Here is a 26,414-nt window from a genome sequence, read left to right as displayed (position 1 = left end):
CTTATTTTTAGTAAGTATGGTATGTTGATGTGTTTTGTTTCTTTCTGTTGTCTTTCTCTTTGATTCTCCTTTGTTGAAGTAGTTACTGTGTTACTTGGTGGGTAGATAATCATGACTAGTATGTACTAATGATGAGTTGTGGTATTTATTTTATTTTATATATATATATTTTAATAAAAATTGTATTTACTTAGAAGCATTCAGAATGTCAACAAAACAGCTGCAACTGTTTTTTTTTTTTTTCCTGCAATTACAGAGTGGTATTCTGAAAGAAGCGCACAGAGCCATTGTCCAAAGCAAATCACTGGAGAAGTTCCATTTTTTATTTTAAAAATGCACACACTTATATAGGGCCTGGAAGAGGCTGATTGGTTGGGGCATGAAATGGGGTGAGAGTGATTGGGAGAGCCTTGTTGCTGGGGGACTTGGGGATGGTTGATTGGGTGAGCCTTGGTGCTAGGAGTCTGGACGGGGTGTCAAGCACCGATTGGGTGCGAGTTCACGCCTGCGGGAAGAAGTTATGAGGAGTAAAATCAGGAAGAGAAGCTCGGCCAGCGCCATGTTGGCACCTAACGGGGAGGGTGACCTTATATATTCAGTTAACAGAACAACAATTATTTCGTATAAGCCGCATCAGAGACAACTGAAGATGAAAAACTACTGTCCCCATATATAACTAATTTGTGCTGTGCAGCAACAAGAACCTTCTTTAAATTTCCATGCCATTTTACAACCCCATACTGTACCAGGCAAGGTTAGTGGCTATTGAAAATACCACCAGGACAGGGCTATCTAAAGACACATTCGGTAGTGTGTCAACTATACAAAAAAAGACACTGTACAGTTTAAAAACAAATCTTACACAGCTTTACATTTCAGTTTTTTTCTTTAAAAGGAGTGAGTTGTGTACAGGGGGTTAAATGCTTTATAGACGAGAAAAAAAATGCACTAGAACCAACTTATTCATCATCATCTTCTTCATCTTCTTCATCCTCATCCTCTTCATCTTCCTCCTCTTCCTTCTTTTTCTTGCTTTTTTCAGCCTTGACAACTCCCTTTTTTGCTATATCAGGTTTTCCTTTAGCTAGGTAGGCAGCAATAGTCTTTTTGTATCTTTCCTTCAGCTTTTCTTTTCCTAAGGCTGCTTATCATCTGCAGCAGTGTTATTCCACATCTCTCCCAGTTTCTTTGCAACATCACCAATGGATAGGCCAGGATGTTCTCCTTTGATTTTTGGGTGATATTCAGAACAGAACAAGAAGAAGGCTGACAGAGGCCTCTTGGGTGCATTGAGATCCTTGAACTTTTTTGTTTCCCCTTTAGGAGGGATATAGGTTTTCATTTCTCTTTCATAATGGGCCTTATCCGCCTTTGCCATGTCTTCAAATTTTCCTTTCTCTTTAGCAGACGTGGTCTTCCACCTCTCTGAGCACTTCTTAGAAAACTCTGAAAAGTTGACTGAAAAAGCATCTGCGTGCTTCTTCTTGTGCTCCTCCCTGCAAGTTTGCACAAAGAATGCATATAATGAAATTTTGCCTCTTGGCTTCTTAGGATCTCCTTTGCCCATGTTTAGTTGTTTTTCCTCAGCGAGGCATAGAGTCGCCCAGTGCCCATCCAGCTCTCACTTGCCCTGGCGCTGTCTCTGTGGAGCTCAATGCACTGCAATGGCTGTCGAGTTGTGGTATTTAGATACATAGATTCATATTTTATTTCATTGTCCTCTTTGTATTATAGCTTTAAATATTAGCTTTATTCCATTGTTTTGTTTTGTTTTCTTTTTTTTAAAATATTTTAAGTTGTAGATAGACACAATACCTTTATTTTATTCATGTATTTTTATGTGGTGCTGAGAATAAAACCCAGTGCCTCACACATCCTGGGTATGTGCTCTACTACTGAGCTACAACCCCAGTCTTGTTTTGTTTTCTTATTCAAGCTCTACAGTTTTTCGTATATTGGATTCTCTCTCTCCTTTTTTTTAAAAACATTTTCTCAGTGATTCTTATTATACTCCTTCATTTTGTTTATTTTCTTAACTCTTTTTTCATGTCTTTGTTCAGCAACCTTTATTATAATTTCATTTAATCCTCTTGCTTTGAGTACTTTATAATTTTTCATTTCTAAGATTATTTTTAAAAATTTCTTATATGAGAATAGTACTATTCAATTCACATCCACCTGAATTTTGCTATTTTTGTACATAATTGTTGAATGTTTGAGAGATTTATTTATTTTAAATATCTGTAAATATTTGTTTAACATTATATAGTTCAAGTTGACATATAGTTTTGGGTATGTATTGTTTTGTTGGGACCAATCCTCTGCTATAGAGTTTTTCATTTTTAATTTTCTGTATCATAGTAACTTTTTACAGTTGCCTGTTTTTTCTGATTTGTATTGAATAATTTATTTTTCTTGACTGGTTATAATAGTTTATATAGAAAGTGGCGAGGAAGGTTACAAGATTTCTTGAAATCTCCTGTTTTGTTACTATAATGAAATGAAGTTTCTTTAGCTTATGGTATACTTTTTTGGACGGTTTGGTATGTCCTATATTGTGATTTTTTTCCCCCCTTGTGGGACCTTATTCATTTTCATATCTTATTTTCTTCCTTCCAAGCATCTGAACAGTACCCCTTATAAACCAGACTCCTCCAAGAGTGGCATTTTCCTTACTGATACTTCTGTTTCTTGCAATTTCAAGTCTCTTTCCTTTGATCCTGTGGTAACCGGTACTCTGTATCTAATGGGTCTTAGACTTATTTATGATTTTATGGGAAACTGGACTCCTCATGTATTTTCATGAACATATTAGTCAAAGATATTTTAAAGTCTAGATGATAATGTTAATACCTATATCTCCTGTAGTTTTGTTTCTTTTATTTGTTTCCTTGTATAGGTTTTTCTCCTGGCATGCCCCAAAATTGTCAACTGGATGTCAGACTTTGGATATGATATTTTTGAAGATCTAGATGATATTAGCTTTTTCCAAAGAGGGTTTATTTTTGCTTCTGGCAGGTTGGTAGATGGAAACAGTTTAACTTCAATCAGTCAGGGGTTGAGTTGATGTATAGCTGGGTTTCATTCTTATGAAACATTTCTGGTTTATTGCTACTATTTTCCAAGCTTCATTTTTCTCCCTGTCTTTGGTAGTGCTAACAGCTTTGCTTAGCCTTTCAGACTTCTGCCTGAGCACTGGCAAATGACTTGAGAAAATCCATACTGAAGGTTGAGTTACTTCTCTGTGACTTTCCTTTTGCTAAAAATCTTGATCCCTTGGCTGTGGCTGCTTTAGTACCTCTGTAATGTCTTCACACAACTATTTTCCATATTGATATGACTTGACTTTGACAACAAAACTTCATGTATTAGAAACTTAATCCTCCAAACCATATGCTGATACTATTTGTAAGTGAGGCCTTGAGTAGGTGATTAGGTTAGAGGGGCCGTGAGGTTGAAACCCCCACGAAGGTACGAGGTAGCTTCATAAGAGTACTTGCTCTGTCTCTCCAGTCTCTCCGGGTAATACCCACCACCATGTTATTTGATTTCCCACCTCCAAACCATGAGTTAAATAAACCTTTCCCATTGCATAATATTAAACATTTGTGTTTGCTGAAGTGTGACATCTGGGAATACTACCAGTTGGAACCACTTTATTTTTGTTTATATATATATCTTTTTGACCTATTCAAGTGGTGTGAGTGTGGGCTGTGTATCTGTTTGAGTGACCACTTGTTAGAGCTTCTTGTGGTTTTTATTTTCCCTTGCTTTTTTCATTGCCAAAGCAACTTTCCTTGTAGTCTGTTAGTCCAGACTCCTAATCACCTTCACATGGAAGGACAGCATTTTGAGGTCCCAGCTTCACTGGAGGGGAGTCTCTATTAGACCTTTAGGTGGTATTAATTTGTGTTTTCTATCCTTCATACTAAATAAGATCTGTAAGTCTACAGCTTTATTCGAAATGACTGATCATATATGGTCAGGGCAAAAACAGATTTAGCTCTCTACTTATCTCTGAGTTACCAGTTTAACTTACATTTTGAATTGGTAGTTTCTTACTGTTCTTAAAAACTCTTGGATGTTTTTAAGACATTTTGTATTTTATCTTATATTTTTAATTGATTTCAGTGACGGAATTGGTACCAATACTCTGATGCTCTACAGAGTCTGAAACAAGTTTTTGTTTGATTATAAAATTTGGAGTACCATTTGCAGAACTTTTCTTTTTCACTTTTCATTTTTACACGCACGCACACACACACACACACACACACACACATACACACACCCTTACCTTTAAAAGAAGATAGACTGTTCTACTCATTAAACTTTGCTTTCAGAGATAAAGTTCTGACATTCATCTAGTATTGTCTGTGAAGTTGGATTTTACTTTTGGTGCAGGATTGTACTTATTAATCATAATTTTATTAGACTATATGAAGCCCTTAAATATTTTTCATAAGGCAGAGATTTAGGTTCCAGTTTATCTGGGATATTTCTGTAGTTCTAGGAATTTACTTGTGTTTAAGACATATTTCTTTTAGCAGTGAAAAATAAGTAAATGTACAATGTGAAAAGAAGGAAGAGAACACCTTCTATTTTTATTCCACTCCTTAGTGTCCCATTTCCCGAGTGCATAGAAATTTGGTAAATTGATAGAAGTTTTTTGGGTTTGTATACTTGTATTTTTTTTTTTCTCTAAATAATTTCAGAATTTACTCCAACTTTCTTAAAACTTGAATAATTCAATGACTTGGACTTGTTTTAAGATGATTTTAAAATAGTTTTCTTTTGTGAAAGATTACCTAATCAATTATAGGTGACAGAGATTTTGTGCTAGAGTAATATAGAACTTTAAGGTTCCTTTATTATTTGACCTTATAAATAAATATGAAAAGTGATCATCTTGTAACATTTTTAAAAAATTCACTTTTTTCTTTGCCTATAAAGTAAATAAAACCATCGTTCTTTTCTAATCTTCATGAATAATTTCTTTCTGGCCCTGGGTTAAGGGCTGTTTTCAAGGCCATCCTATGGAATCTGTAGACATACAAGTTAGACCTTGCAGCCTAGGCCTCTGTGAAAGTGCTTCTAAATTTCAGAGGCGAAGAGAGCTTACACTTAATTTTTGGATAATTTCAACTGTGGACTTCAGAATGAAGCTGCTAGCGGGGAAATGATCCTTATTAGAAGCATAAAGCCTACTGACTGTATCTTGGCCAGTGTTCCCTTTTTTCCAGTAAGCTGTCTGCTATACAGAGGTGTATAACCCTAATGGCTTGTTGTATGCCATTAAAAGGTATTGTACACTCATAAAAGAATGACATTTTGATCAATGCTGTTAAAAGAATTACTGTCTTGACACAGAAAAGCTTTCCTGCTGCAAGTTTAAAAATATGCCTTTAAAAGCTTTTTATTGAATACCTTTGCATCCCTTAGAAATATGCCATTTTGGCATGAGGTTACTCTGAACTATTCCACATTATTACTTAAATGCAAAGCCTCCTATTTACCTTTAGAAGTTGCAGAGCCAAACAGGTATTTCCCTACCAAATGGATTTAAAGACATGGTAGTATCTTAAGCCACTGTATCTGATCTAAAAATAGAATTTTTGTAAAGAGAAAGCTGAAAACTAAATTATTCCTTTTTATTTTGTGAGATATTGATTTTTTCATGCTGTTTTGTTTAAACTTTGTGGTTTAATTTCCCTTTGGATTTAGGAATCACGCCTTTCCACCCAGTTCAGAGATAGATCTTTTCTAATCACCTGGGAATTGGTTCTCTTAAATGGCGATATGTTAGAAGTGATTTTCTACCATTTTTTTCTTTTATTATATTTTGATTAGAACTTTATGAAAACCATATCACAAAGACACAGTCTTCTAAAGATGAAGGTTTCCTCTGTACACAGCTGGTCTTTTACAGATTTATTTGTCATTGCTATAAGTTTAATTTCATACTTTGTAAACCTTCTGCTATTATTTAACTTCTGACTTAAACCTTTAAAAAGGAAAAGAATAACAACAACAACAACAACTTGTGAACTGAATATTTGAAAGTCCAATACCCTGAATACTGTATTTTTCTAAATATGTCACTATGGAGTAATTATTTACTGGATAGAGTTCAAATTTTATACTTTTTGAATTTGATGTTTAATTCTAGTCTAATAACACATTACAGGGTTTGGGAATATTTTAGGATAGATAGTGTTTGTTCTTTTTTTTTTTTTTTTTTTTCAATGAGGTCTTTTATTATTTATTTTTTATGGCACTGGGGATTGAAACGAACACTCCACCACTAAGCTACATACCCAGCCTTATAGGATCTCTTTTAAGTTGCCAAGGCTGGCCTCATAGTTAGGGTCCTCCTGCTCTATTCTCCTAAATTGCAGGGATTATAGGCATGTGCTACCACGGAAGGCTCAGTAGAGGTCTTTTGATTCATCACTAAAATCCCACACATTGGTCTTATAACCTAAGATCTTGTTTCTGTAACAGGACACTTCTTAGATCATATTTATCAGCATGCTGAACTGTTCCTTTTGCAGAGACATAGACATCATCCATTTACCCCCTGATATCCTTGTTTTTAACTGTTGTGACTTATTGAATCAAAGCAGTTGAATTTGAAACAAGTTTGGTGTCATTTTCTTCAAGGATTGACTCATCTTTCTGGGTGTGAGTTATGAATAAGCAACATCTGACCTCCTCTGGACCCTGTTGATGTATTTTTCACCCAAGAAATTTTGCATTTTAACCAGAACCCATTCTCCTGAATAAAGACATTGATAAGGAAGTAAGCATACACAGATTCTCAGTGTAATACTCTTGATCATGTTCTGTGCATGATTACAGACTGCAAACAACCAGTGCCTTTCTGTTTCCCTGCCATTTGTCATGGTAAGAACGTGTTTCTTTGCAGGGAGTTTTGAGTCCTACACTGAGGTGATTGAAATTCGTCCATAGGGTTTCTTTGAGGCCCTTCACAATAACTATGTGTTCCTTCAGAGTGGTGGTGACATTTTCTGGAATGTCTACAGCCTGCTGAGAATGATCTTCATTCTTGTACTAGATGTGGCAAAGAGCATTGATTTTTATTCGACATGTCAACTTTGTCAATCTCTTCTAGTTTTACTTGTAAAGCAGATATTTTTGTTGTTTTTTGTGATGGTTGTGCTTTTATTATTTGGTATTCTCTAAGGGCAGGTAATTTATATATATTCATAACACTAAAACTTGTTATAGCTATTTTGTGCCATGTTCTGTGCTTAAGGGCTTCCCATAACTCAGGGAAAGTTGTATAACTGAATCAAACAGTGAGTAAGTTGTCGAGTTAACATTTAAGCATAGGTAGTTTGACTCTCAACTATTGTGCTATTTTAACTTGTTTATGTCTTATTTATTTGTTCTAGGTAGGATTCCTATTTTACAAACTAGGAGCCAGTATCTCTGAGTATGTACTTTACTTATTGACATATAGTGAAGGAATGGCTTAGCTGCTATTTGATTATTTCCTACTATTTACACTGGATATTTTTCCTTTAGCCTTCTCATTGCACATTCTCTGCTTAATTAGTTTTGGGTATTCAAACATGGTTTTTACTAGAAATTTTGAAATAAGAATTTCTCTCATGATTTTCACTTATTCTTTGGAAAGAAGCATATTATAAAGATATTTAGGCTATAAGTCAGAAGAACTGGGTATGTCTTGTTCTGGCCATATAACATTGCATAAATCACCCCTGACAGTCTTATTTATAAAGTGAGGGAATTGGGCCTAGATGATTTTAAGGGTTTCCTCAAGCTCTAAAATCTAATTTGACTCTACTTAGATTCATTGCTTATACTTGCTCTTTTTAACATGGACAAACTATCACTTGTATTTCAGCCCATTAAATACTGTATATTTTTTAACATTAGTAACAAGAAGTCTGATTTTTATTCTTTACTTATATCTGATATTGAAATTCAATAATGGAAAGAAATTCCATGTAAAGAAGTAATTAATGCTTTTATAAGTACATTCTCTCTTGTAAACTACTCGTCTCCTAATTTTAACAGTCAGAATTATTTCAGAGATCTACGTTTACAAAAAGAAAGAAACTATTTTCAAAAGAAGATATTTCCACCAACAAAGATAGGAGTAGGCACCTGCCATCTTCAAAGTACTTGTAAATTCTTAACTATATAACAACACTATTAAAAATAACAGCTAACATTTACTGGAACTAATTTCATGTATTTTTGTAAGCATTTTATATACATCATACCATCTAATACTTGTGATAAACACTGTCAGGTGTGTACCATTATTGTACCCATTTTACATATTAGGAAATAGATAATTAATAAAGTTAAACAGTTTCTCCCAAGGTTATGTTATTCAGTGGTGAAGCTGAGCTTCAAATCGACAGAATACCTCGGAGATTTTCCTCATGTTTGCAAAATGGAATAATTGTAAGTGGTTTCCTATGAGAACACTTAGTAATATGAATCTGATTTAAACATGAGTGTTTTGGGGAGTGGGTATGGTAACGTGTGATGAATGATAGTTTCTGGTTCTCAGATTTCATCACTGCTGGTTACATATTTTACTGATATGCTAATAAGACAAACAATAGCTGTTGTACAATTTTATAGTACCACTTATTGTCTGAAGAGTTAATAAATTCATTGTATGTTTTAGAAAAACATTCTTTGGCATTTGGGATGTGGATGGATGTATTGGGGTGTGTGTATGTACATGAACATGCATGTGGTAGATTAGTAGCTGGAGATTAGGGTGACTATTCAGTTTGCTCAGGTTTGGGTTTCTGAGTCATAGAACTTTTAGTGCTAAAACTAGAAAAGGCCTGGAAAACCAAAGCAAGTATGTATGCATACATACATACACGTATGTATAGTGAATGTCTGTGTGTAAAATAAATGGTCCTGTTTGTATTACAGGGAATTCAGATCTTGCCGACAGTTAAACAGTTCTGAATTCAGTGCCTAGACTGATATTTGTCTGTTTTATTAGCAGAAAGCTCAATCTCCTGTGTTTTCCCCATTTCAGATAACCTTTTCTTGTCATCTAAGAAATTAATTTCTTTGTTGGAATCATTGCAAGTAAACTTGATAGCAGGAATGCTGTTATTGAGGTAGCTTACACAGTGATTTGCTAAGTACAGCCTCTTCATAAAAGGTGAAGCAGAAGTCAATTTATTGATCACTACCAGGATTTCAGGAACCTGTTGAACTACCTGATTTTTTTCCCCCACTTTTTTATAAAGCCTACTATTTTATTGCGTTTTATACCTTAGCATTTAGTTGTTCCTTTGGAAGGTTTCTTTCTTTTTTTTTTTTTTTTTTTTTTTAATGTACTTTCACTTAAGGTAAACTTTTTTTTTTTTGTATTTTTTTTTCTTAGCATAAGTTGGAACCCTCTAAAAACCATTTTTAAATTAAGTCGCATGAAATTGCCAAAGTTTGACGGGTTTTGACCTATAAAAATGGTAGATTCATATGGTTTAATAGTTAAACCTTTGGTTATTTGGAAATATTAGGTAGCTAACAAATCTATGTGGTGTATTCCATTGAAACCCTGCTTAATTTGAGAGAGAAACTGAGATGAACTCTGGGCACATTACTCAATGCTACCTATATGCTAAAAGTACACTTAAAAAGGAATGGAAAAACTGAGCTTACATAGTCATTAATATTAGACATGCATTTGAGAATTTATTTTAATCAAAGTTTAAGACCAAATTTTCTTTCTCAGAATTTCGATCCAATTGTAAGCTACAGTGAATGATATAAATTTTAATGGATAAAAAATGCTCCTTTCATGGAGTTACATTTAAAATTGTTGCTGTATTAACACGAACTGACCAAGAAAATGACTTTGTGTGCCCTTTGAACATCCAGTTGAAGTTGGGGTGTGCCCTTTTGGATAATTTCAGAACCTAGAAGAAACATAAGGGGTAACTGTGCACTTTTTAAAAAAATGTAGCCTTTCTACTTGTCTCAGCCTCATATGCTATCATAATTTTGAGATTCTTCTATATAAAATTGCACATTTGTATATTTGTTATTAAAAGAACTTTTGTCTCTTGCCTCATTAATATCACATAATGTAGCACTTGGCCCATAAATAGGAAGAGAGCCCTTCCTAGTTGTGGGTACAGTAAACCAAGCTAATGCTGAGAATTTCAACTTAAAGCAATGGTTCCACCTTAGAGAAATAAAAAGTTATTGTAGAATTTTCAGTAATTATAGCCTTAAAACTTTGTATCTCTTAAACTCTAACAATGACCTCAAAGTTAGATATATCTTTTAACAGTGTCTTGTAAAATTAGAATTCATAGCTGGGTCTCATTCTTTTTTCTATTATTATATTCTTTCTTATATGCTTTTGATAAGTGTTTTGGTATGTGTTTTGTTCTGCCTCTATCATCAGTATCAAAAATTATGAGTGTTTCCTATTATTGAAATACTACTGGTCTTAATCATGTATTTTTCACAAACTATTTTGTGACTATTAAAGAATATTATGCATGACTTGTGGTTTGGTAAATCTTTTCAGGAATAAAACCTGATTATCAGGGCTATTTAAAAATACTCTTCTAAGACATTAAAAAAAATTCTCATTGTTAAAAACTGTATTGGGATAATATACCCACATGTAATGAAATATGTTTTATTGCTCTAAGATGTCTAACCTGAGCCTATCCTTAAACAGTACCTTGGAAAGCTGAAAACTAAGTCTGAAGTCTTGATCAAATAGAAATTTGATACTGTTGCTTTTCTCAGCAATTAAATTCATGGGGCAATTGATTGGAGGACATGATGTTTCCTTGATCACAAAACTTCTTTGATCAAAAAAATTCATATATTGTGGGTATACAGCTTAATGAATTTTCATAACTTAGAGATAGCTGAGTAGCTAGCATCTTCATCAAGAGACCAAACATATCTCGCAACTTGGAATCCCTTGTAGTGTTTATACCTGAAATGAACATCAGTCTAGCCAGCTAAATTTTAGTTGAGTATTATGTATATAGTTGTTTAATTTTAAATACTGCCTAAAGAGCAAGACTAGTTAATATTACCTAGGTAGTTATATTATTTTTTACCTTTTGCATGCTAGCCATGGCATACTAATATTCAAATTAATTCTACAGAATTCTAAATGTCTATAGAGTTTCCTTAGTTGTCTTTGTGATTGCTGAATAAGGACTTAAACTCTTTCTGAGTGTAATCCTGATTTTTCTGAATAACTACCTTGCTTGGATAGTGACTGACATTTAAAGCTGATTTGATTGGCCCCTTAAGTTTCTCCATTTTGAGCTGCTGGGATTGTAAAACTCAATCATATGAGAGAATTTGCCATTCAGACTGACAGTTCTGTCAGGCAATAGGATTATCATACATGCTGCAAGTACATTATTATCTCTCCATGATTGTTTTGTTTTCCTTCTTCTTGAAAACTAGGTGGAAGCTCTGGTCTCTGAAGGTAAAAAGCTAGAACACCAATCTGCCACCTCTAGTTGGCTTTAGTGTACCTGTTGAGTTTCCATCCATGTGTGCTGAGCTGTTCCAGTAAAACCCCAAATTCAGTGTTTTCCGCTAATGTTTGTTGGAAAAAGGTCTATCTTCTTTGGAGAGATTGAAATGAGTAATAGTCTTTCGACACTATTGGCAAGTGGCTTTCACGGTCCATGGCAGATCTAATGAGCTACAGCTGCCTGCTTGGAAAATTCTGCTTTCAATTGTCTGAAAGGATCCCCAGAATACGGACTTGAGTTTCTATGTGTATTACAACAACAACGACAACAACACAATCTTGACAAACTTATAAATGTGTCATAAATTGCAGTGTAAGCTATTTTGTAACCTATTCAGTGTTTTCCAGTTTCAACTGCAATAATTAATTTTTTTCCAGGCTTTGGCAGAATCCTAGAAAAATGAATGAGACAAATTATTCGACAGTTTTGCATCAGGAACTGAATTTGTATTGTTTGTACTATAAGGTCAGTTGTGCGTTTGTATTTAAGAGCAGGGAAATTACATAAAACTGTATTTGACAGTGTGGATTATGTCTGTTTATCTTCTCTTCTTGGACCATCATTTTCTTTCTGCATATGTAACTAGGCATTCCATATGACAAGAATACAGTGTACTGTATGAAAGCATATAACAGATATGGTATACTTGTGATTCAGTGGAGAATCCAGTATATAAGCACAATTATACCCAAGGATTAGGCTTATAAACATTAGGTATTTGTTATCCTGAGAATGGACTGTGATCTTTTACAATTTTTATGTAGAAAAGTTACTAGACCATTTTGTCTAAGTTCATACGAGAGAAATGCTCTACCTCAAGGTTGAAGGAACTTCTTAGGCTTAGATAATGGTATTTTTTAAAATTTAACTAATGTATCAGTTGCAGGAAAGTGTTCTCTTGAAATGGTTTGATTGTTATTCAAGGGGGACATTTTTAGGGGCTATATAGTTGATTATATCCTACCAGTTGTAAGAAAGCCTCAAGTAAAACATTGGCTGATTTTGTAATTTGTAAGCAAAACTGCCTTGTGACCTCTGACCGTGTACTCTGCTATAGTGTTTGGGAAAAGAGGGCAATTATTGCTCTTGAGAAAGAGGATGCAGGTAAAAAGAAGTATAGAGATAAGTCATTCAATAGCATTCCACAGATGTGGAGCCACTACTGGGTACTATCATAGGTATAACTATAAAATAGAGCAAATGAAGGTTGTCTACCAAGTGTGAACTTTGCACATTTGCAAATAGAGACAAGTTCTTTGATTTTAATATGTGAATTTTGATGCAAGGACACATGAATTTGACACAGCTCTTGTGGTGCCTGGAATGATTTAGGGCATATAGAGAATCTGTGCACAGTACAGAACAAGGGAATAAAATAGGAGCTCCTGAAACAGAATGGGATCATTTCCCTTATCTGTACTTACTTTCTAGTAAGGAGCATTGGCTGTTAGCATCAGAGTCATATTCTATATTATTCATAATTTATGGAGTAAGTTTTTTGAATTTTATATTGTATATATTAGTTGAGTAGCAAACTAAAAAACAAAATTTAAAGGAAAGGCATAGAAAATTATGACATTTCCAAGAACAGAATATATAAAAATTTAAAGGAAATAGAACAAAATAGTGGGAAATAGTAGGCATTAAAGAAGGGATCTTCACCAAGATCATAATTATATAAGATCCCTTGATTTTTCTCATTTAATATGGATATTTAACCAGATCCTCCTCTTATTGTCTTTGCGACCCATTTTTACACGGCTTTGTTGAGACATAATTTACATACCACACAATTTACTCATTTAAAATGTACAAAGCAATGATTTTTATCTACTCACAGAGTTGTGTAACTATCACAGTCAATTTTAGAACAATTTTATTATACCAAAAAAAGGATCTCATATTCCTTAGCAGTCACTCTGTATTCCCCCCCAAATACCCCATGCCTAGCAAACCACTGATCTTTGTGATCCAAGTTTAAAAGTTGTTGATTTGAAATTCCCTGCTGCCTTCCGAGGACATTCTGCTTCAAACCACTTGATTGATTATACAGGCACAATCAGAAAGCCGTAACTATTCTCTTTGTTGATACAAGTCTTGTAAATCAAAGGGAGTGACATATAGCTGTATTCTTAGATATATCTAATTATATATAACTTTTTAAACATGATTTTCAAAAGGTTGTATTTATCATAGATATAGAACTATTAAATATACCCCCTCCCTCACCCTTGACTCTGATCCTTAACTTAAAGATTCAGAATATTGATCTTGTCTGAGTCTTTGTACTAAGAGATTCTGACTCATTCTGACAGCATTCACAAGACACTAATGTATAAGTCAGAAAACAAAACATTCAATATAATGTGAAACGTATTTGCTCATAGGATTAGACACTGTATCCTCTAAACAGCACATTCTTTTCCTATAAGTAAGCTGCAGGACAGGCCAAAATATTATCTGTGTGTTATCTTGTATGTGTGTAACCAGAACAAGAGGTCTAGTTTTAAGGGTGCAAATGCTGACTGGCTCCCTTGGCTTGTAGACAGTGAAAGGCAGAATAATGCGCCCCCCACCCCATGCACATGTTCTAATCTTCAGAATCTGTTATGTAGGAAAAAGAACTTTGTAGATGTGATTAAGTTAGGGAGTTTGAGATGGTGAGCGATGGTGGATTACTTGAGTGGACCCAATATAATCATGTGGGTCCTCAGAACTGGAGAGCCCTTTTGTGGTGAAATGAGACGGAACTATGGAAGAATCAGAGATAGGACAGCATGAAGGGGACTTGACTAACCATTTCTGGCTTTGTAGATGTAGGGAGCAGCCACGAGCCAAGGAATGCTTATAGCTTCTAGAAGCTGGGAAAGGGACCCTTCAGAAAGGAATGGCAGCTGTGTTAATACATTGATCTTAGCCCAGTGAAACTCCTTTTAGTCTTTTAACTTACAAAACTGTAAGAGAATAGAGTTTTGTTGTTTTAAGTCACCCAGTGTGTGGTAATTTGTTTGTCAGCAGAACCCTAATATATAGACATCAAGATCTCTTCCTGAATGGACCCACGTGGTAAGCCTTGGGCAAGCACTCTGTCTTAGAACCGGCATGAGTAAGTCTTACCTTATGTTTGCCTCAGTAGTTCTCCTTTCTCTTTCTCAGTAGCCTTTCTCAAAGCCTTTCCTTGAATGAGTTATATCTATTAAAACACATTTAATAGGAACATGAACTTAAGAGTTAGCGCTTGCTTTGAATTCTAGCTTTGCTACTTTACTGGCTGTGTGTCTTAGGTAGAATCCTTAATATTCTAAGCTTTGTTTTATCATGACAAAGAGTGGAACTGATAATACTTACCCTTTCAGAGTTGTTTTGAGGATACCATGAGATAACATATGGACAGCCCAATTTGATATGTAGTAAGCACCTAAGAAACCATTGCTGCTACTATTATCTCTTAAAAGCTGAAAGTAGAGTTTACCAATGGCATGCATTCCAACCCTGGCTCAGATATAACATGTTAAGAACCATTTATTGTGTTTGGCATACTGTTCCGTGGAATTCTCTTCATAGCCTACTGGCTACTGATGTTTCTTCTTACCAAAAGGCTTATTTTTTAAAGCTTTAATGGCTAGGTTAGAACTACCTTTGGTTTATGGTACAGTATGTAATACCTTTTGATACTTCCTTTCTTCTAAGATCTGTGTAAAATAGATTGTATTAAGGAAAACCTGGAACTCTGTCTCTACAATGTAAAACATTCCTAATTACTAGAAATTGTTTCTTTAATTTTTTAAAACCCCCGATGCCTAGAGAATGGCCGATGCATATTAGGCAGCTATAAATGTTTATAACTGAACTAAACTGAGTTCTAAGCAGTTATTCTTTCACAACCTATTTTCCCTGTTGTTGTCACTCTAATTTTGGACCTTAGTTTTGTTCCTAACTTATCACAGCAATTTCTTAACTGCTGTTTTTGCCACTTATCTTTCCTTTCTTTGATTGATCTTCCACAGTGCCACCAAACTAGGCAAAGATGTGGTACATCATTTTCTCTCCTACACAGTCTTCTTTGTCCCATTGCGTAATAGCTGTATTATTTAACTCATTGTTCCACAACTTTTTATGGCATTGTCTGCTTAGAAAATTATATTTGTATGGCACACAGAAGTAGTAGGCCAGCCATCTGTAGCCAGAGGACTTATATCCCAAGGGCAGAGCCTCATGGATTCTTAGTACATTGGTCACTTAATTTAGGCAAACTAATATGCCTTGGCATACCTATTGGGAAGCTCTACTTCATCTAGAATTTGAAACTTTTGATTAGAATTTATCCTATCTTTTATGTAAATTTTAATGAGCACATATTGTATGCTTTCTAAACTCTGAGGAAAGAAATTCTCTTAAAGGAACTTATCTCTTACGGGAACCCTTAGTTTCAGGAAGACATATCTGTCTACTAGCTTTCACATGGGCTCTTTGGATTCCTTTCATACCTCTTCTCATGTCTATTGTTTTGAATAACATTTCTTTTCTCATTATCTATTTGAATCTTCATGCTGTCTTCTCCATGATGCTTTCCCTAATACAGTTAAAATGTGGCATTTTATGTATTGTATTTCAATTTCATGACAACATCAGCTTGTCCTGTTTATTCCCCTCTGTAAAGCCTGGATTGCTTTTTTAACTGGCACATACAAAATAAAAATTATATATTTTGAATTCTTTATATTCTAATTCAGTTAGTTTTATATTTGTCAATTTTTCCTTTATACATCTTCCTGTTATTCCTATCATATTTGTAACTATTAACCAAAATATTTACCCTGGTTCGTCTTCCTACAAATTTATAACATATAAATTCAGAGAAATAGCTAACGCTTATGCAACGAATAGAGACTAATAATAGTCATTGGGCAGATACATTATCAAGTCATAAGCAAATGTTTTCTAGGGGTTCATACTTCATACTCATTCTAATAGCTTTACATATATTTGATGTATTTAATCTTCAGAACAGTTCTGTAATTATAGTATTTTGTTATACCTACATTTTACAAATGAAGAAACTGAGGCATACAAAAGTAACCTGCAGAAAGTTGTATAGTGGTTAAGAGTGGTGTGATTGAAATGTGATCTGTTAATGCAGGTGGTTTTGACACGTGAGCTCAGCATGCTGACAGCCATTCTGTTACACTGTGCTGTGAAAAACACAGGTTATATATGGATGAACAAACCAGTATATGCTAATACTAACTGCTAAACATTCCCCTTGAAGTGAGATAGACTATCATATAGGATTGAAAGAAGTTCAGCCCTAAGAAATGTAGACTGTAGTAGAGGATATGATGATGTATAATTAGCAAGTGATCAGTATTTTAAAAATCAAAAGTTAATAAGAAGCCAGGCATGGTTATATATGCATGTAATCTCAGCTACTCGGGAGACTGAAGCAGGAGGATTGTGAGTTCATGGACAGCCAGGCAGCATACCAACAACCCTGTTCCACAAATAAATAAAGTTGAAGAATATTATTTGTGTAGCATGTGTTATGCGAGGTAACAAATGAACCTGGTACTTTACATATGTTATCTCATTGAAGCCTTACAATAAGGCTGTTGAGTAGTTAGCATTATCTCTGTTTTATAGATAAGAAAAACTAGTCCCAAATATATTAAGTAACTTGCCCAAGACTTACTCAGCTAAAAAATTGGCAGGACCAAAGCTGAAGGCTGGTCACTTCTGCCCTGTTTTCTTTTCATTGTCCTGTACTGCCTCTCTGATAATCAGGTGCCTTGGCAGAATGGCAGGGCATAGGCCAGCAAGCTATGTATTGCAAGAATGTAGTAGATTTGTGCATGATTTGGAAGATAGTGTTGTGGTAATGCTAATTTGCCCTTCAAATTAGAGTCTGAGAAAAGTAGAGCCAATACTCTGGAATAAACCCAGTAAAAGCAATATTCACAGTTGCTAAATCATAATTATGATGTGGGCTTTTTTCTCCTTTTGTAGTTCGGTGTATCTGTGGTTAATAGGCATCTATTTACATCCAGAGATGTTTTATGGTGTTAGGAGTAGCGTCTGGGTCCTGGAGGTAATTACACGTAAACAGTGTTTTTAGTTCTCAGTCTGAACATGGACATTTGACACTACCAAGTTTTTCCTTTATGGCATCATGCTTTTGCTTTGCTTAGTCTCTTTCTTTCTTTTCTTTTTTCTTTTTTTTTCTTTTCTTTTCTACACCTTCTGACAAACAGATTTGTTCTTAGAGAACTGAATCTGGAGATGACAACTCTTCCTTGTATCTCGATGGCTTAGGCTCCACATACGGTTTCTTCTCTGTCTTTAATTAAACTTGTTTTTCAGCATTGTAGCTGGGAGCACTGTGTTGACACAACTCACTCTTGTACAGAACAGATTAAAATGTCAGTGTTCTAATGTTCTCATCTGTGGGAAAAAGAAAATATTTGGGGTATTTTATTTATAACTTTTAAAAGACTCCTCTGTGGAGAAAGATTACTTGTAAACTGGGAAACCATTTGACAGTTAAAGGGACAGAACTCTATTTAATATTAGTCTAATGAAAAAAAGGCCTGAAAGCTTACTTAAAACTTTTTCTAGGAATTTAGAACATATCTTTCTAGTCCTTCTTAATTTACTTCATTGTATTTTTTCAAATTCCATAGTGTGTGCTTATTCCTCCCACATACTGTGTCTATAGAATATGACACACAAAAGGCAGTTATTTTAGTAAATACATTATGTGGAAGAGAACCACTAGTGAAGGGAAATAATGTATTGAACCTTTAGCCTTCACATTCCATTTGTATGTGTCTATTTTTTGGTGGTGGTGTCATTAACATTTGCTATCTATTTATTGGCACATAGGCCAGCTAATTCAATATGCCATAGTTTGAGACCCCTTTCCAGTTATCAGCTATTCCCATCAGCTCTGGGTGCCATGCATATTTTAGAAGTCATAGTAAAGAGATGTGCTTTCTACATATTGCTAAGTTCCAGACTTAGTAGGAACTAAGATTTATGGGACAATTACAATGTCACAGGAATATTTTGTGTCTATATGTATTGACTGTCTAATTCTCACAACTCTGAGTAGATAGTAGCTCCATTTTCTCCATGAGGAAATTGAGGCCCATTCATGTGAAGTAACTTGCCCAATACAACATTGAAAGTGGAGAATCAGGATTTGAATCCAGGGGGGTCTGCTTCTGTAGATTTTATTCTATTAGAGTTTTTGAGAGTTTATTCACCGTGATATCATATAGTTGGGAGCCTTTACTCTGATATTGTTAATCAATATGTAATATTGTGTAGATGAAGAAGATAGATATTAAAATGAAAACAGAAATCCTTGTGTTCAGATGGTAGATGGTGACCAGGCACAATGCCTAATCTATTTTGGATATATCTGAATTGGCAAAAGAATTATTGATTTTTCTGGTTTGCTGGTATAAAAAGCTAAAGTTAGCTTTCTAGACAGTCATACATTAGCATGCTAAGTGGCAGCTCCATACTTTTGGTTTTGGAAGTTAGTGGCCCTTTAGTAGAGCATCTGCCTTTCAGACCTTATTTAGAGATTTGCCTGGTTTAAGCTGTCCCTTGGGTTAACAGCTGTGGAATCTACATTTCTTTGGCATCACTTTCTTCTATGTCAATTACAGATGTTCCTTAATGCCCTTTTGGACTGCTTTTGGAAAAGGAGGAAGAGAAAAAAGCTTTTTTTTTTTTTTTTTCCTTTTTAAATGGATCTATCCTAGGAGGAAATATATTTACAGAATTTTTCCCTTTATGTTTCCCTTCAATCTTGGAAACTACTCCCTGCAGCCCTGCTGCTATGGGATCAATTTGTTGGCAAGGGTTATTCAAACATGAGCAGAATTTGTGTCCTCTTTAGATTAAAGTGCTGAAGCCAACAATAACAATTTTCATGTGGGAACTGGTGCTTGATATCCAAGTCTACTTGGTGGTCTATAATTCACTCTAGATTAAAAATATGCATTTGAGGAAAGATGGTCTTTTCCCAGGTTTTGTGTGCTTCCATTTTCAATCTTTTTTTCACCTGTCGTTTTTAAATAGAAGTTGTCCAGAGGTATTTTTTGCCTTTTGATTGGAGAGTGGAAGATTGAACACTGAAATGAGACATAGGGTTCTTGTTTTTTAATGAATATATTAAAACACAACTTAACAAATCATTTAGTAAACAAATTTGAAGTATATAGCTTAATGAATTTTTTAATTAAAAAAAATTTTGGGTGTGCTAGGGATCAAACCCAGGGCCCACACATGCTAAAGCTTAATACATTTTAAACATAAGTAACTCCTCAGTTCTTTCTTCTGCTCTTCCATTTTATTTAATGTCTACTCTTTTTAACTCCTTATGGCTAGAAAGAAAAATCACATTATCTCCAAGACTGCCACTTAGTCTGGAGTTTTGAATTTGAGCCTCAGTGACACCCTTTGTAACTTAAGGCAGTTTTTCTCTTTGTTCCCAGTCAGCCTCTTCCATTCTCTTGATAGTTACGTCAAGCCTTCCTCACCAGCTTCAGGACTGCTTTCTTACTATTTGCACATTAGCTTTTAGGAGGTGACCTAACAACCTCTTGCTTCACCAAGAGAAAAGAGACAATCAGAGGGCAACTCTGTTTTTTCCTTTGACCCCTCTCATCACTCCCCTCACTTAGGAAGAATTTTCATGTGTATCCTTCCTTTTCTCTCACCTGCCTAAAACTGCTTCATCTGCTTTTCTCTCTCCTCAGTGACTGACATTATCATCATATCCCTTTTGCCCTTTAACCTCTGAAATGTCTTTTTCTTCTCAATATTCACGCCTGGTTGAGACTTCTCAACTTAAAAAATAGAACAATACAGATACCCTCCATTCTGTGCCACCCTCTACCTGTCCCTTCCTCAAAGTCACTTCTTCATTCTTGCTGCTGCTTCTCCTTCCTCATCTCTCATTAGTTTCTCCTTAAATGTAGGTTGGGTTTTCCCTCTGCTTTTTCCACTGAAATTTTTGTCAACATCCCCAGTGATTTTTGTTAAATAAGTAAATACTTTTTGTCCTTTTTGAAACTCCTTCCTGGATGTCATTTTCTGTGATTTTCCCTTCTTCTGTAATCCCTCCTCAGACTCTTCCTGGGAGTTTGGACAACGTGCCTCTCCTTTGTATGTGGGACTGTTCCAGGATTCTGTCTTTATTTGGTTTTCCTTCTATTGTTTTTATTTTTCTGTGAGCAATATGGTCCTTTTACACAAGATTCTAGTTTCTGCCTGTTCCTCCTCCTGATGCTTACTATTGTATTCCGGACCTCTCTTTTGATCCTCGACTTCACAAAACTGACTCTCTGCCTGACAGTTGTGTTTAGATGTGTCATAGGAATGTATAAAAAACTGACATCATTATTTTTCCTCAGCAGGTCCCTTCCCCAGACTAAACCTACTTTTCAGGCATCTGTGGATTACCGCAGCAATCCCCTAATGGCCTGCCTTTCACCATTTGCATGATTTCTCCCTAATCTATTATCTGCATCGATGTGCCAGCAGCCTTTTATTTACAGCGTGATCATGTCCTTCACAGGTTTAAATCTTTCAACATTTCCCCAGTGCTTCAGAAATGTAACTCCTTAGCATGGTACCCTGGTCCGTTGGTGTGCTGGCCTGCCTTTTGCCTCACCTCCTTGTTATCAATGTTGTTATTTTAATGGCTTTATTGAGACATAATTCATGTGTCATATAATTCATCCATTCAAAGTGTATGATTCATTTTTTTAGCATATTCACAGAATTGTCTGACCATCATTAAAGTCAGTTTTAGAATACTTCTTGAGCCCAGAAAGAAGCCCCATACCCACTAGCGTCACTGGCTGCCATCTGCTTTTGTGTTTCTCTAGATTCCTTCATTCTGGGCATTTTCATAGAAGTGGAATCATACCATGTGTTCTTTTGTGACTGGTTTCTTTCATTTAGTATCTTTCCTCTCAGGATTCATCTATATTGTAGCCTGTATCAGTACTTCCTTTTTCTGATTGTATAGTTCATTATACGAACATATCACATTTTGTTTATCATTTGTTGGACATTTGGGTAGTTTATGCTTTTTGGGCTGTTATGAACAATATGGCTATGAAAACTCATGTAAGGTTTATGTGTCGATATACATTTTTGTTTCTCTTAAGTATATACCTCAGGGTGGAATTTCTGAGCCATATGGGTACTGTGTTTACTTTTAAGGAACTGTTAGGCTTCTCTCTCTCTCTCTCTCTCTTTTTTCTAAAGCAGCTGTACCATTTTAAATCCATACCAGCACTATACAAGGGTTCCAGTTGCCCTGTAGCCTTGACAGTACCCGTTGTCTTGGTTTGCTTTTTGTTTTTGTTTAGTATACTGTCCATATTAATGGCTATGTAGTAGCATACTGTGGTGCTTTTGATTTGCTCAGCATGTTGAGCATATTCTTATGTGTTTGTTGGCATTTTTATATCTGCTTTAATATAAAATATAAAATTGGTACTTTGAAGAAGTTATTTAGATCACATTAGTTATCTTTATTATTGAATTGTAAGTGTTCCTTATATATTCTAGACAGAAATTTCTGTCAGATATGTAATTTGCAAATATTTTCTATGCTTCTTTGGAGTTGTCTTTTATTCTTTCTTGATAGTATCTTTTGAAGCATAACATTTAAAAAATTTGATGAATCCCAAATATCTCATAATTTTTGTCCCATGTACTTTTGATGTCATAGCTAAGAAAACATTGTGTAATCTAAAGTCATAAATTTACCCTTATATTTTCTTTTCTTTTTTTTTTGTTTTTTTAATTAGTTCTTTTTAGTTATACATGACAGTAGAATCCATTCTGATATAATTTTACAAGCATGGAATGTATCTTATTCTAGTTAGGAGCCCACTCTTGTGGATGTACTGGGTTGTTTTCATGTATGTACATGGGAAAATAATGTCAGGTTCATTCCACTGCCTTTCCTTTTCCCATCCCCCTTCCATTCTCCATTATCTAATCTACTAAGTTCTTTTTCCCCCTCCCCTCCTTCCCTACAATTGTGGATTAGCTTCCACATATTAGATAAAACTTCAACCTTTTTTTTTTTACCCTTACATTTTCTTTTAAGAGTTTTATAGCTTTAGCTCTTATATCTATGTCTGTGATTTATTTGGAGTTAATTTTTGTGTATGGTATGAGAAAGGGATCCAACTTTATTTTTCTGCAAGTGTTCTAGTGCTGTTTTTGAAAAGATTCTTTTCCCCTCATTTAATTAACTTGACACTTTTGGGGGGGGAAAGTCAATTGCCATAAATGTAAAGGTTTATTTATGGACTGTAAGTTTTATCCTATTGATCTATGTGTTTGTTCTTACACCAAGACTACATTATCCTTATTACTGTAGTTTTATAGTATGCTTTGGAATTGAGAGATGTGAATACTCCCTATTTTGTTCTTTATCAAGCTAGTGTTGTCTCTTCTGGCTTTTGCATTCCCATGTGAATTTTAGGACCACGTTGGCAATTTCTGAAAAAAAAAAAAAAAAAAAAAAAAAAAAAAAATAAGGTGGTGGTAGGGAGCTGGTATTTTGAAAAGTACTGTGGTCTAATACTAAGCTATCCAATCCATAAACATGGGATGCCTTTCCCATTCATTTAGGTCTTCTTTAATGTTTTCTATAGTGCATTGTAGTTTTCTTTCTTTAAGTTTTAAGTTTTTTGTTAAATTTATTCAAGTATTTTACTCTTTTTAGGTGATTATAAATGCAGTCTTTCTATTAATTTAAGCTTTAGACCATTCAGTTCAAGCTTAGAGAAGTACAGTTAATTTTTGCACACTAATCTTGTAAGTTACAACTTTGCTGAACTAGTATATTAGATATAATAGATTTTAGTGGATTTCCTTAGGATTTTTGATATGTAAGATCATGTCGTCTGCAAATAGGGATAATTTTGCTTTTCTTTGCATGCAATCTAGATGGCTTTTAGTTCATTTTCTGGCTTGGTCACCCTGACTGGAGCTTCTAGTACAGTGTGGAATGCGAGTGGTTAAAATGGAACTTGTCTCTTTCTTTTCTTAGGGGGATGCATTCTGTGTTTTACCATTAACCCTGATGTTTGCTGTGTGTTTCTTAGAGGCCCCCTTTTCAGGTTAGGTTCACTGTTATTCCTAGTTTGTTGAGTTTTTTTTCTTTTAGTCATCAAAGGGCATTGGATTTTAACAAATGTTTTTTTCTTTTAAACAAATGTTAGTTATGTATATGATTGTGTGAGTTTTGCCCTTTATTCTATTGATAGGGTTTATTTCATGAATTGATTTTCAAATGTTGAGTTGTTCCTGCATTCCTAGGCTATATCTCTCTTGATCTTGGTGTATAATCCTATTTATGTGCTGTTAATTTTTATTTGCGCCAGTTTCAATAAGTAGTTTGTGTCTTCTTACTATTTTCATACCATTTTGTCAAGGATTTTTGCATGTATATTAATAAGAAATATTGGTTCATGATTGTTTTTGTTTTTGTGATGATGTCCCTGCCTGGTTTTATCAGAGAGAGAGAGAGAGAGAGAGAGAGAGAGAGAGAGAGAGAGAGTGTGTGTGTGTGTGTGTGTTACCCTGTGCTAGAGATTGAACTCAGGGACATTTTACCAATATTGACCTGTTGGAATGAATTGGAAAATATTCCTTGCTCAAATTTTCTATTTCTTCTCAAACCAGTTTCAAGAAGAAGTAAGTTGTGACTTTCTAGGAATTTATCCATTTTATCCAGTTTATCTACTTTTGTCGGCATACAGTTGTTCTTAGTATTGTCTTCTAATCCTTCCTATTTCTGTATGGTGAATCGTAATACTTCCTCTTTCATTCCTGATTTTAGTAATTTAAGTCTTCTTTTTTTCCTGGTCAGTCTAGCTAAAGGTTTGACAATTTTATTATTATTTTCAAAGAAGCAAGTTTTGTTTTTTTTTTTCTCTGACTCTTCTTCTATTTCTATTAATTTCACTAATTTTCACTCAAATCTTAATTTTTTTTTTCTGCTTGCTTTAGGTTTAGTTTCTTCTCTTTTTTCCAGTGAAGTAATGTGGAAGTTTGGTTTATTGATTTGAGATCTTATGTTATATGGGCATTATAGCTATAAATTTTTGTGTAAGCATCACTTTAACTGCATCACATAAATTTTGTTTTTTTTTCATTCATCTAAAAGGATTTTCTAATTTCCTTTATTTTGTCCTTGATTAATTAAGAGCATGTTATTTTTCAAATACTTGTGGATTTTCTAAATTTCCTTCTGTTATTGGTTTCTAATTTCCATACCCTTTTATGATTTCAGTAATTCAAAATTTTGAGGCTTGTATTATGGGCTGGTTTAGGTCCTATTCTGCAGTGTCTCTCCTGTGCACCTGAGAAGGCATATGCTCTGCTGTTGGCTGGAGTGCTGGATAGACCTGTTGGGCTCTGTTAGTTATTAGCATTGTTCAAGTCTTCTGTTTCTTTGTTGATCTCCTGCTTATCCTATCCACTACTAAAGTGGGGTATGATGTTCCAGTTATAATATTTTAGTTATCTACTTCTCCAATTTTGTCAGTTTTTTCCTTTACATATTTTGTGGCTCTTTTTTTGGAACATATATGTTTACGATTATTAAATGTTCCTCTTCATCACTAGTAATATTTTTGTTTTAAAGTCCATTTTGCCTGGCCTTAATATAGCCACTCCAGCTTTCTTATGCTTACTATGTGAATGATACATCTTTTTCTTTTTCTTCAAATTATTTAAAGTGTATGTTATGTACAAAACACATCATTGGACCTTTTTAAAAATCTCTTTTTGTCGTGGTTCCTAATAGTACAATTGTGTTGAAAATTTTTGGTTGTGCTTCATTTTCTGAATAAACCCCAAATACAGTGATGCTCATGTAGCTTCATATTGAGTACTTTATGAATTTCTTCTTGTCCCTATTCTAGCATTTTGAATGTTGCCGCTTTTATAGACCAAAGCCAGTGTGCCTCATATCAGATTCTCTGTTTAGCCAAAAAAATAAGTTATCTCATTGGCTTTGAAAAAAAAAGTTTCAATGTGGTTGTTAGACTATATTCCTTTGAGTTGGTAAAATGTAGCATTTGAATTAGAGTTAAGAAGGACTTTTTTCCTTTTGTAGAAATCTCTGTCTTCTAACCCAACAGTGTTAGCTATAATTTTGGTTTGGGGTTGCCAGAAATATCTTTTTTTTTTTTTTTTGCATGGATAATTAACCAAATTTAGTAACAGAGAAAAACAATATAATTTATTTTCATATTATGGTAATAATAGAACTGTTACTATTTTTGGAACTCCACATTATTTCCATAGTTGGATATGTCTTAATAACTGAGTAACTTCCTGTCACTAACTTCAGGTCCCACCAAGAAATCTGCTTCTGCATGAAGGGGGTTTAACTTATTTTCTAAGCTAAATAGTTTTTCAGCACAGAGTGCTGAGGTTCTTATTTTTCTTCAGGCTACAATCTAGAATCTGTTAATAGGAAGTTAGAGTGCAGGATTTCTGCTTTTGTTGGTGTAGTGCTTTTCAATCTAAACTGTTCCTTGGAGGCAAGCTATTTCTCAATTCCATTTTCCTCCCTATATTCTGAAAATGATAATTATAGACACTGTAGCTATGAAGTAACCTCAGTGTTATATTCTCCTTATTTAAAATTGGGGATTTGGGCAGAGAAAGGGTACTCGAAAAAAACGGGTAGAATGTAATTAAAAGAATTTTATAACCCTGGTCTATGTAGTGACATTTACAATTAAATCCAGAAAAAGGTTTTAGGTGAAGTTTCTACTTAATTTCGGTTGAGAATATTCAATGTTCTAT

The 26,414-nt window shown here is 34.5% G+C and overlaps 1 pseudogene across 1 annotated transcript; it reads right to left on the bottom strand.

The window, feature by feature from the left end:
* Window positions 1–427: 427 nt before the first annotated feature.
* On the bottom strand, window positions 428–1,567 carry LOC306649086 (putative high mobility group protein B1-like 1; annotated as a pseudogene). The gene has a single exon. The product of its transcript is annotated as a putative high mobility group protein B1-like 1 (transcript).
* Between the last annotated feature and the right edge of the window lie 24,847 nt (window positions 1,568–26,414).

The sequence above is a fragment of the Sciurus vulgaris genome, assembly GCF_902686455.1.
Source record: "Sciurus vulgaris genome assembly, chromosome: 17".
NCBI lineage: Eukaryota > Metazoa > Chordata > Mammalia > Rodentia > Sciuridae > Sciurus > Sciurus vulgaris.
This window is presented reverse-complemented; position numbering and strand designations above follow the sequence as displayed.